The sequence below is a fragment of the Halictus rubicundus genome, chromosome 14 (genome assembly GCF_050948215.1).
Source record: "Halictus rubicundus isolate RS-2024b chromosome 14, iyHalRubi1_principal, whole genome shotgun sequence".
In the NCBI taxonomy this organism is placed as follows: domain Eukaryota; kingdom Metazoa; phylum Arthropoda; class Insecta; order Hymenoptera; family Halictidae; genus Halictus; species Halictus rubicundus.
In genome coordinates this window covers 4,833,828-4,847,098 of record NC_135162.1, presented here as the reverse complement: position 1 = coordinate 4,847,098, position 13,271 = coordinate 4,833,828, and the positions used below count along the sequence as shown (strand labels likewise).

The 13,271-nt window shown below is 37.9% G+C and overlaps 1 protein-coding gene across 2 annotated transcripts in view; it reads left to right on the top strand.

The window, feature by feature from the left end:
- The window catches only part of LOC143360897 (glutamate receptor ionotropic, kainate 2), a 310,952-nt gene that overhangs the window by 150,787 nt on the left and 146,894 nt on the right, over positions 1-13,271 (top strand). The window lies entirely within an intron of this gene.

Below are 13,271 nucleotides of genomic sequence, written 5' to 3'. Positions count from 1 at the left end.
TGAGTCCTTCTTTACCCCCTCCGTCGTGATCAAACTGGAAATTAAACAATGAATATTCCGGATTTTATGCATTTTTGACAAAAATGGGTAAATTTAAAGCATTGAAAAGATTAAAAGACTTTAACAGTATTAATATATTGTTGTCACTGCATTCAAATTATTAGTGAGAAAATATAAATTTATATCTAGCTCCTGTGACTCGCAATTGCAGCACAAACATTTCATTTTGCACAAAGATTCGGAGTCTAGTGATTAAAGTGATCGAATGTGAACAATTCACAAACCATTAACATTAAACAGCATTATCTCCTCCTGTCTGGCGTATGAAACCACTTACAGTAATGTCTCGACATTTGTGAAAAATGTATCCAACACAATTAATTATTTTTTTATGAAACTTGCACCAACGCATTCCTCACAATTTTCTGATTAAAATGAGTCCAAACACGATATACTTTGAATCATATTTGCTTCTTTAATCCACGATAATTAGTTTCGCGATGATTAGTTCGCATAATCGAAGATCAACAATGGCGTCGATTACGCGGACAGATATGATCCAAACTGTATCGTGTTTGGACTCATTTTAATCAGAAAAATGTCAGGAATATGTTGGCAACAGTTTCACAAAGAATCATCAAAATATAAATAAAAATTGAGTCCAATTTTACTGAACTTTGGTGTTCCAAATTAGGAACAGTTACACCAAAGACACTTCACTTCCTCTAAGAATCATCACTTTTATTATCAAGTAAACATCCTAACTGAGTGTTCAGGCGTTTAATTACCAATAATTTCATTGCTTGGTATATTCATTTTCAAACACGTTTGAGACAATAAGCATGCGTCTGTCTGAAATAAATGTTTACTTACCAGACCAACACAGCTCGATCCCGAGCCATCCAGGCTCCCCAGCACGAACAACTAATAATCCTTGATAAATTTGCAAACTTCCGCAACAGTGCTGGCGCAGGTAAAACAGAGTTCGCATCACAATATAACAAGTTCTTCGCGAAAACTTTTGGAATTGCTACTACCGTCTGACTACACCGTAACCATTCTACTTGCACCGTTCCGCCAAACAAGCCATCGAACTTTGAATTTCAAAACGAGCAGTATTCGACGTATTTTTGAAAAGTTCGCAAAGTTGAGAACAGGTCCGCACCGTTTACATACGCGATTGCGAAAAGAACCTTGGTCTTCAACACGTTCTCCCCTTTGTCGCCGCCATCGGAATAATGAAAAGGCTCCCCGTTAACAGAAGCATTTTCATAGAAGAGGGCAGCGAAAGTACATTGTCGAGGTTTCTTGCAAACTGTGACGGCGAGCTTTTTGTCGCTGGCGTTAAAGGGGGTCTCCATATTCATAATCCGGTCGCCCGATGCGAATCGTCGACCGGCAAACGATCGACGGTATGGAAATTATTCGATGACGTACGGAAGTTAATACAAATCCTACGGTGTTCAAACACGAGGTTCGGGCTCGAGGGTGAATCGTCGAAAAATCGAAAACGTTCGATGAACATTGACCCGGACTCGTTAATTGTCCCGGCTTTCGCGCCACTCCGGTTAAGTTATCAATTTGCGTAGCAGCCATCCGACGGAAGGTCCTCTCCCAATTACCACTCCTATTAGCAACAATTACGCGCCGTAATAATGGAATAACGTCGATTAATTACGGCTGGTGGAAGGCGCGGCTACCGGGGGGCACAAAACTGAGATAATGAAATTCATTCATAACGAGAAACGTCGTCTATTCGGTCGCGCACCGGGAAGAAAACGTCCTCCAGTAGAGGGAATTCCGTCTAATTAATTCGCAAAATGGCGGTTTAAACTCGAGAAGATTCCTTCCGCCGGCTCCTCTCACTGTTTCCCGTGCCATCATTCTTTGGTCCTCTCTCCGAACCGTCGCTGATGAATAATGTAGGGAACCGATGGGAATTATGTAAGGTGCACGTGAGCGATATCCGAGACGCTCCGGGAGGTTTCGTTGTGGGGGTGTCTAATTGCCGAAGAGACACCGGATAACCTGAATTTTTTTGCAACGAACAATATAATCGTTGCGGGATCTAGAGATTGTTCAAGGAAGGGGATACAATCCATGTCCGACCAAGGATTGACTCTGTCTACTTGGGTCTACATTCTTTGTATTTATTCAGGCTTACGAGTTTGACTCGGTGTCTGACCTAGCCCTGATTCATTCTACTTAAAAGAATTCATTCAAATAGACTGACTTAGACATTGATCAGACAATTCATTACGTAGACGAGTTTGACGCTGTGTCTGACTAAGGACTGATTCTTTCTACTTGGTGGAATTTACTTTAAATAGATCCATAGTATTCATTCAAATCGACTAAACCAGACATTGGTCAGACGATTCTACAATCAATGCCTCTAGGGATCATTACGTTAGACGAGTTTGGCCCTATGTCTGAGCAAGGACTGATTCATTCTACTTAAAAGAATTCATTCAAATGGTATTTATTCAAGTAGACTGAATCAGCCCTTGGTCAAACAAATCTACAATGCCTTTAGAGGTCATTACGTAGGCGAGTTTGATGCTGTGTCTGACCTAGGACTGATTCATATTACTTGGAAGAATTTACACAAATATGTCCATAACATTTATTCATATAGACTAAATCAGTCCTTGGTCAAACAAATCTACAATCAATGCCTTTAGGGGTCATTACGTAGGCGAGTTTGACGCTATGTCTGACCAAGGACTGATTCATTCTACTTAAAAGTACTTATTCAAATGGTATTTATTCAAGTGGACTGTAACAGCCCTTGGTCAAACGAATCCACAATCAATGCCTCTAGGGATCATTACGTTAGACGAGTTTGTCCCTATGTCTGAGCAAGGACTGATTCATTCTACTTAAAAGAATTCATTCAAATGGTATTTATTCAAGTAGACTGAATCAGCCCTTGGTCAAACAATTCTACAATGCCTTTAGAGGTCATTACGTAGGCGAGTTTGATGCTGTGTCTGACCTAGGACTGATTCATATTACTTGGAAGAATTTACACAAATATGTCCATAACATTTATTCATATAGACTAAATCAGTCCTTGGTCAAACAAATCTACAATCAATGCCTTTAGGGGTCATTACGTAGGCGAGTTTGACGCTATGTCTGACCAAGGACTGATTCATTCTACTTAAAAGTACTTATTCAAATGGTATTTATTCAAGTGGACTGTAACAGCCCTTGGTCAAACGAATCCACAATCAATGCCTCTAGGGATCATTACGTAGACGATTTTGGCGCTATGTCTGACCAAGGGCTGATTAGTTCTACTTGGAGTAGCTTCTTCGGAGATGTACATTATATTTATTCAAGCTTATGAGTTCCGCTCTGTGTCTGGCCAAAGACTGACTCAGTCTACTCGAATAACTGGCCCTTTAAAATCGGCCTAGGTAAACTACGTCACTACCTTGTTCACAAAGTTATCGCACAGCTGAAAGATCGTTAAAAAATTTAATACCCTTTTGCTCGCGCTAAGAATACTTCTGTCGGGCATTCGAAAAGGCATAAGATTGCGCTGACGATTTCATTGAATTCCTCCGGCGCAATGGTGAACGAAAGGTTAAAATATGCTGGATTCTTCTTGAAGTGCAATGACGGCTATTCGAAGGATTAAAATATCCACGATTCTCCTGTAAATGAGTAAAGGCGTCGAATTCATTTCTACGGTCAACAATTCAATCGCAAAACCGAATTGCCTCGTTGGGAAACTAGTTCAGGATTTTGAAGAACGGGGATGGATCCAGCACCAAGAGCTCGTAAATCCGCGAGTCCCGCGCGATTCTCGGCGAGGTTTCGCGGGACTCTTGTTTTAAAATGCGCTCGAAACGTCACGTACACCGTCGACTTTGACGTATGTCCCCGATCGACTGATCGAGCAGATTCGCCCCGGGATTACAGCAGGTGCAAGAGAAATCATCCGCCATAAGCTTGCGCGGTACGTGGGCTCGTCGGAATATTCTTGTGACAGATTGTTGGAGCACGTGCGTCGTTGCTGCATTTCGTGCGCAATGAACGTGACTCTTCGTCCGACGGGTTCGTGGGACTCGGTTGTCACCGGCGCGCGAGGGGAAACGGCGTATTCGTCGTCAGACGGCACGAACGTTGCCAATTCCGAATTATAAATGCGACGGGTATGTGTCTCGTAAACTAGCGGGTTACCGTGGCAAACTGTATCGGCGGCGGCATCTGGAAAATTCCGCGATTAAACGCGCCGCGACGCGACACCGGTGGTTCGGGCACAGAACACTTCGGGAATCGATCGGGGACCGGGAATTCTAGATGTGGCGTCCTGGAATCCGTTGACAATCGACACGCTGTCGCAAAGTTGAAGGACCAAGCATCTTCAAAGGAAAGCAGTTTGGGGCACGGAAAATTGTAAAAATATATCAGACACCAGCTATACTTGAAGTTAAGATCAGAAATTGGGACCCTATAAACCGCTAGGAATTGGCACACTGTCGTAAGGGCCAAGGGCCAACTCGCTCTCGGTCGAAGCATCTTCGAAGAAGAGCACATAACGATGTGACACGGGTGGTTTTGGGCACAGAACACTTTTTTATTGGTCAGGAACTAGCAACTCCAGAAACTGGGACCCTGCGAACCGCTGAAAATTCGCATACTGTCACAAAGTTGGAGTAATACTGATGGGCCAGCTCGCGTTTATTTGTAGCATCTTCGAAATTGCGACACGAGACAGGCAGTTCGAGGGACAGAAAATTTTCGAAATGGATCAGGACCTAGGATTTCTATTATCCAGGATCAGGAACTAGGATCGCAGGAGGCGGTGGCAATCGACACTCTACCGCAAATACGAAGGAGTCAATAACGAAGGGTCTCGGTCCGAAGAATCTCGTTACCATTCGAAAGTCTCGATTCTCCCTGTAACTTAAACCCGTCCACCGATGAAAACATCCCCGGGGCTTAACCGCCTTTACCAACTAGCTTATCTATTTGCGGAGGTTGGCGAAAGTTACACCTACAAGCCGATTAGAACACCAGTAACCCAGGGACTCGGCCCGTTGCTTGCCAAACTGATTTCCCCCAGAGATTTACCGGGGCTCCGGAATTCCCGTGTTTCCTCCACTTTCAATTCCAGTCGGGCGGTGTAGCCACGGGACATTGCGGGGTCCTCCGGAACGGAACACGTTCCGAACCGTGTTCGAAACCGCCCGGCGACCGACTGACTCCCAAGGAACAGGAAAAACCGATTTTCCGACGAATTACGGGCGAGTTTAATCCGTTTTGACCGAGCCTGTTTCGGGAAAACTCGAAACCGTGTGTCCCTGTGTACTCAAGCTTTCGCTACGTGATCCTGGCTAATTTTCATAGTTCTCTTCCTTCGATGCCGCCTTCGTAACAGTAGAATGCCGAATCCGACTAGAACAGAATGGAGCATTGGAATCGTGCATTGCTTTCTTTTAGGTCGAAGTCAAATTTATTTGTAATCAATAGTGGATATTTATGCGAAATAAAAATTGTCCAAGTCAATTTTGGGAAGCAGATGATGGACGAGAACGTGTTTCCTCTTTTAAGAATTTTTGGAAGTCGAAAATAATATAACACCACTTCTTCTAATGTCTTTACAGTTTTATGTTTGGCATTTTACGAGGCATCATGTGCTTTTTTAACTGTAAAATGAATGTTTTTTGAGCGAATTCACTTGTAATTTTAGGTCTTCACGTTAGGAGACACGTGCTGAACAGTTCAGCTGTATGTCTGACCAATGTATGACTCTTTCTACTTGGAGTAGTATTTATTCAAATGAACTGAGCCAGTTTTGGTCAGACACTCGGAACAATTCATTCAAAGATCTCCATTATCTTTATTCAAGTAGAATAAGACAGTTCTTGGTCAGACACTTGACTGATTAAACTGACAAGGAGAGGTCACAGAGGTCGTCGATTTCAATTCAACTTTCTCTGGCGAATCTAGAGCAAAAATAAGCAGACCCATGTCCGAGCGTTTTTGGCAATACTCACTATTTATAAAGATAATTAACATTGAATTTTATGATATCCAGAAAATATCTTGCTATACTTCATTTCTTAATCATATCGCAACAGCTATGGCAGCGTAGGTGATGGAACCCTAGTTTACATGTTCGAGTCCCTTTTATGATTAATAATTTTTTATTTTTATGAGTTTTTTCATGGTTTTCTTATTTTTGTTTTTGTTTTTACCTTCCATTTCTTATTTTTATTTGGAGTTTTAAATTCTTTTTTCTCTGTTTCTGTTTTCTTAAAAAATGTTTTCTTTTTTCTTTCTTTCTAATCTTAATATTTATTTACTGATGCAGTTACACCAAGATGTTCTCCGCATATCATAAAATTAAACGTTAATCATCTTTACAAATAATGAGTATTGTCGAAAACCCTCGGAAATGGGTCTGCTTCACGAGAAAAAGTTTAATCAACCTGTTAACCGGGGAATTCCCTTTTTAATTACGCAGCATCTAACGGGCGCGAACTCTTTCACCAGGACGTGTAAATACGTCACGCCCGGAGAATGTAATTTCCTATTATTATTTTTTTTTATTTATGCTTAAAATGAATGAAAAGGCTATGAAATATATATTTTTTCGTTTATTTATATATAAAGCACAAAGGAAAATACAAAATTACAAATAGATATTATTTACGTTTGACGTATTTATACGTCCCGCTCGGTTAACAGGTTAAAATCGACAACCCCACCACTGAGACATCTTCTAGTGAGTTAAAAATGATTCCAGCAAATTGGAACAACTTTCTCCTCGGTGTTAGGTCCTCGGTTTTGTGGCCAAAATTGAATTTTTCAAGGTTAATAGATTAAAAATTTTTTTTTGCTATAAACTGATGACTCTTCAAAGCTCCTAAATCCAAAATATTATTGATTTTAGGTAATTGTATAATCAGATACGGCGTTCTAAACACAAAATCATAAAATTGAACATTCTATTAAACGTTTTAAATACCACTTATAGGATATCAGAGAACAAGTTATAATTATGATGTTTTATATGTTAGTAGATGTACTTTAAGTTCTAAATGCCATCATATACATTTTTTAATCCATAAACAAATATTCCAAGTTTATAACAATTTAAACTTTAAAAAGGGTTTTAAAAGAATGTTTAAAAGTGTTAAACTTTGGACTTAGTTTATACGAAAGTTTAAACATTTGTTAAAAAGAATATGCAAAGTTTAAATACTACCTCTTGCTACTTTTAACTCTGTATTAATTTTAATAAAGGCGTCCGAGGTATTTTGACGTTGCGTTCGGGACCTGAACCCGCTTTATCTGTGACGATAATGACGATAATGAGGATACTGATGACGCATTACCTATATTTAGACATCTGAATAACTTTGACTTAGATAAGGAAGAAATATAGGTAAATAGGTCTTTTTTTAAATCATAAAAAATTCTATTACTATTGTTATTTCTTTTTTTCTATAGGTTATACTAATTTAAAACATGGCATTAAGTATATCAATGATATTGTTCTATGAAAATGATGAAAAACATCGATTTACAAAATTTTTTAATCGGGTCACGAAATACTGCCCTCTAGATCGCCATAATAACCCTGCCGTAAAAAATTTTTAATTTTTAATGTCGGATTCGTTATCAGCGACTCCAAAAACTCCTAATTACCAACTTTCAGAAAATTATGGGGTATTTGGCCAGTTTAGCGCGCCAAAAGTCAAAATTATTAGTTTGTTCAAAATGACTGAAACTTTTTTCTCGTGTACCTGAATATATATGCGAGTAATATACAATAATATTTTTTCTATAAACAGTACTATTTAGTAACATATAGACACTTGAAAGTGACACATTCTCGTGACCAAGAGAAGGGTCGAAAAACATGTGTTAAAGAACTGATTTTTTTCACAAGTGTGGTGTACGGAATCGGGATAAAAACATATCTAGGATGTAAAGGAAGGTATGTAAAGTAATTTTATAGCTTTTTGTTCTAAACGCTTCGGTGGTTTTGATAGAATAAACAATCGAAAATGGTACAATTTTTTTCAAAAAATCAAAATGTATTATGTAATAACTTTTTTTCTCCGCAAAACACCTCTCTAATTTTTTTTTTTTTGAGGTTATTCAGTAGACATTGCTTTACAGAATCCTGAAGAGTTTAGGTGCGGCATAGTGCGGCAACATGGAGAAATTTAACTTTTTGTGCGATACATATCAGTATGGCATGAATCGACCGTATAACATATGACTGATAACGATGAAATAATTGATCTGTAGGATATAGATACTTGGAGGTAAATGAAGGAGAATGAATGTCACTATTGCTAGAATATTTAGTTTATATTATTGGAAAAATGTAATCGTGGTTAAACAATCGAGTGTCAGTCTTTCTTTGAATACTGTGGTGAGCATGAGCAAGCATCCTTGCATATTGTATATTGTATATTGTATATTGTATAGTTGTAATATTGTATATTGTATATTGTATAGTTGTGTTTCGTTGTCAACAAACTATGATTTTGATGTTTAGACTTTGTGTTTAAACTTTTACCACGGTACGCGTGAAATTTGTTTGTAATAGCAATTTCTCTAAATCTGACAAAAAAATGTTTCAAATAAAAGTATAACAGTATTAATAAACGTATAAATTGCAATACAAAAAACATTAAAAAAAATTGTTTAAAAGAAAAAAAACAAGATCGCTTCGATTTTTTAAACGTTAAACTGTATTTTTGATTTGATAATGTTGTAGCTGGTATTAAGACGAATTCAACGATATATAATATTATGACCTTCACATTATTAATAACGTCGTAATAGTTTTGGCGCTCCAAACTGGCCAAATACTCCACTGTGCGCCGCACAGTGGGCAATTTGGACAAAATCGAATTCAAAATCAAGGAACTTTCGATAGGAATGAGTTAGAGCGATGAAATTTTTTGGAAATGAAAGCTGCAACTTTGTAGAATATGGGAAAAATAGAGAGATTGTGGTACGAACGTTTTTTAACCTCGAGAAAATTCGTTAAACGCGCACAAATTCAAGGAAATTTTAGTTTTTCCAATACCACACGCGGAAATAATTTCTTTTTGACATGCTATACATCATTTCCCATAGATTTTTTCACGCTGATTTCAAATCTGGTCTCAAAATTTGTCTACGACCACAGTATTTTGCAAAAAATAGATTTTTGTGACAAAAACTAATGAAGTCATTTTTTCGTTGAAATGATTGGATGGTAATAATCTCCCTATTTTTCCCATATTCTACAAAGTTGCAGCCGGCCGTTGAGCCGGGGCTCGCTTTGAAAATTTTCTGTCGCGAACTGTAGCGAACGCGAGGCGTGCGGACAGCCTGCAGTATCACCATCGTGCCCGACGCGTCTTAATTTCACCGGTCTCGATCGTTCGGCGCCTTATTAAAGAGGGACGAAGTGTTCGCGTTAAAAAGTTTTCCACCGACGCGCGCGACGACACCGGTGGAAACCCGGTTTTCCCACGGATTACCAGAAAATTTACCGGGGCTCTCCTCGCTGTTTCACTTCGCGGGAGAGCCCATTCTTTGGAACTGCGGGAACCAGCCCCGCCCGGAGCCGATACTTCTTGTTAACGTTCTAATTTCAACTTCGCCGAGGCAACCGCGAACAAAAGGTAGAAACAGAAAGACGAGGAACACCGGATTCGGGCGCAATGAACTTAAAATTCAGTCGCACTCGAACGAGATCCAATGCGAAACGAATTCTTTGTCCTCGAACGAACCGGGAAAAAATTCATTCGACGTCGAACGGATCGTTTATCGGAAGCTTTCGATGAGGTCTGCCGCGCACAGCGGACCGTTCCTTGAAAATACGTGGAATTTATTCTACAATTCTCACGTCACGAAATAGGCCGGAACTTTGTCTTAACACTAGAACTACCGACAGTTAAGACGTAGCTATCTCTACCAGTCAAAATGACTGGTCTTTAAAAATTTTTATATTTATTGATTTATTATTATCTTAGAAAAGGAACTGCATGTTCCGAGATCATAAAAACTATATAATAACAACTATAATAATAACAATAAGTACAATAATGAAGAATATTTAGTACCAAAATCTTTGGTAACAAGAATATTAAAATAAATTTCTACTGGTAAATATAAGAAGTGTAATATAATAATATAATAATAATAATAAACGTAATAGAATAAATAAAATACAAATATAACTTAAATTATTAGGTACAAAAGTTATCATTCGTCACAGTTCTTACAAACGTACAGTTTCTTCTGCGTGCATTTTCCGCATACATATTGTTTAGAAAGATTGCAAATGGTGGTAGTCTTATTATTATTACAGTACCCTATCCGACACCATTTGCGCGAATAAGGTGAGTTCTTTGACGTACTTTGGATCTCAGATGCTCTTTGTTCTATCCGTGATTTTTCATAGTCAGCGGCAAGTTCATCTGCTAATTGAAACATAAAATCTTTTCTGGATATCTGCTCACCTGTGGTTTCCTTATATAAAATCCAGGCATTTATGCCAGCTAAATCTAAAATATTAAAACATACTTGAAGTGGCCATCGTCTTGATCCCGACTTCACGCTGCATTTTTTTGCCATTTTGTCTGCTATATCTACCCCAAATTTTGTTTTATTATAAAATTCGACCGTTTCAGGTAGGCCCTTTTCGCTTTTTCCAATTTTGACGGTTTTATGTTTTGAGCTCAGGATAGAAACTTTCTTCTTCGGCTTACTTTTATAAATTGTGAGTGTAATCTCATTTGATCGATACAGCAGCGACGAAAAGCGAGCCATGGTATCCTTCTTCGTTTTACAAATTTTTGTGAGTTCTCTTTTGTTTCCGCGTATTGTGCCAACCGGTGTGGTTCTTTTGGCTAATAATTTATATGCCAGCGACAAGCTTGTAAAAAAATTGTCGGTTGGTATGGTCCTTCCCTTCATACTATACGGTTCAATAAGTTCACACCGGTCAAATTGACTGGCACTGGTATAAGTAACCATGATAAAAAATTACTCTTATTTTAAACGAATAAAACAAAATTAAAGTTTATTATATTATTCCTTCAGCTATCCCTGCAAAAGTCATTACATCATTGCGGAGAAAAAATATAACATGAAGTAGGAATTTTAAAATAAAGTTGTCAAACCAGTAATTTTGATTGGTGTGGTAGTTCTAGTGTTAATACGGGACCCGTCAAAATGTCGTAATATTTTTAATTTACGATCATTCAGATTTTAAAGGATTCGACTTTGTTTCTTTGGGTATACAGTGAGTTCTCGATATACAGTGTGTCTCACGAACTCTGTCCACTTGAATGTCTTGGTTATACCCTGCGGCATTACAGCGACATTTATCATACAGACCTCGGCGACATACAGTGGGTGTAGAAAGTATTCGTACACCAATAAATTTGACACAAAAGTTCGTAAAACTGTTATTTACTAATTATTTTGTTATAAACAATGAGTATTAACATATTCTAAAATATCTATAGAATAGATGCAGCGCTGAAAAAAATGATTTACTTGTATAACTTACAAAATTAACAAGAAAAAACACAAAATCGACGGAAATACACAAGCAATAACTATTCGTACAGTTCTTAAGTTCCCAGAAATTGACGAAACAAATGCAATTTAAATTAATTTAACATTAGAAAATTAAAGAAAAGAATTAATTAATACTTTGTAGGATATCCTTTTGAGTTTATAATTGCTGCAATCCTTTTAAGCATCGAATTAACTAAATTCGATGTTACGTGTGGCGGGATTTTGTTCCACTCCTCTATGAGAGCATTTTTTAGGTCTTCTTTTGCGGAAATTTCATGTTTTTTGATCTGACGGTCCAAGTAATCCCACAAGTGTTCTATGGGGTTGATGTCGGGAGATTGCGGAGGAGTTTCCCGTACGCGGGGGTATTATGTAGTATCCACATTCTGGTATTGTACGCAGTGTGCTTGGGATCATTATCTTGCATGAAAACGAAATTATCTTTAATGCCCATTTTTTCTGCACTGAAAAGAAGATTGCACTTTAAAATGTCAACATAAACCCTGTGGTTCATTATTCTGTCGATAAATTGCAATGTGCCAACACCAGCTGCACTCATGCAGCCCCAAACAGTTACGGAACCTCCACCGTGTTTCACTGTAGGCCGTAAGTTTTCTGGATTCAATTCTGTATTTTTTTTTTTCTCCAAACAGTACAGTATCCATCTGATCCAAAAATGTTGAATTTTCTTTCATCTGTGAAAATCACTCTATTCCAGTACTGCATTGGCGTAGTGACATTATTATTTGCGAATAGTAATCTTTTCTTTCTGTTCGTTTCACTTACGAAATATTTTATACGGGCTACCCGACCATGATATCCTTGATTTCGTAAAAAGCTACGCACAGTACTGACAGATATATCCGTATTTAAATTATTTTTAAGGTGTTCAACTATTTTTATTGCACTTATTTTTTGATTTTGTTTTACCGTTTGAATAATAACTCGGCCAGTATGATCATTAAATTTCCTTGGACGTCCACTTCTTGCGTTATTTTTCAGTGTTTTTCGAAGCCCGTACCTATCAATTATGCTTTGTATCGTAGATCGAGTTCTACTTACAATGCGTGAAATCTCTGCCAAACTTTTACATTGATTATGCAAATTAACAATAATTTTTCTTCATGCTATTGTAGTTTCCGCACGCTTTCGTCCCATTTCTAAACTGTAAGTGACAATACTACGAAATTTTCAATGCTACTGATATCACCAATGTTGACAAACATACTGACAATCCACGAAGGACCATGATCGACGGTCCACGATCATCGATATTGTATGTTTACATTATAAATACTCCTGTAAGCAGTTCAAATTGAGAACTGTACGAATAGTTATTGCTTGTGTATTTCTGTCGATTTTGTGTTCTTTATTGTTAATTTTGTAAGTTATACAAGTAAATCCTTTTTTTCTGCACTGCATCTATCCTATAGATATTCTAGAATATGTTAATACTGATTGTTCATAAAAAAATAATTAGTAAACAACAGTTTTACGAACTTTTGTGTCAAATTTATTGGTGTACGAATACTTTCTACACCCACTGTATATGGAGAATTCACTGCTATTTAAAAAACGGCTGGAAATTTGGATAGACACATTTTTATGTATCTGGTGCACTGCGAGTCGGTTCGGACAGGGATATGCAAAAAATTATTCTGTGAGCTGGGTCTCTATTTTATCCATAATGAAGAGGGAGAGAGAAAGAGAGA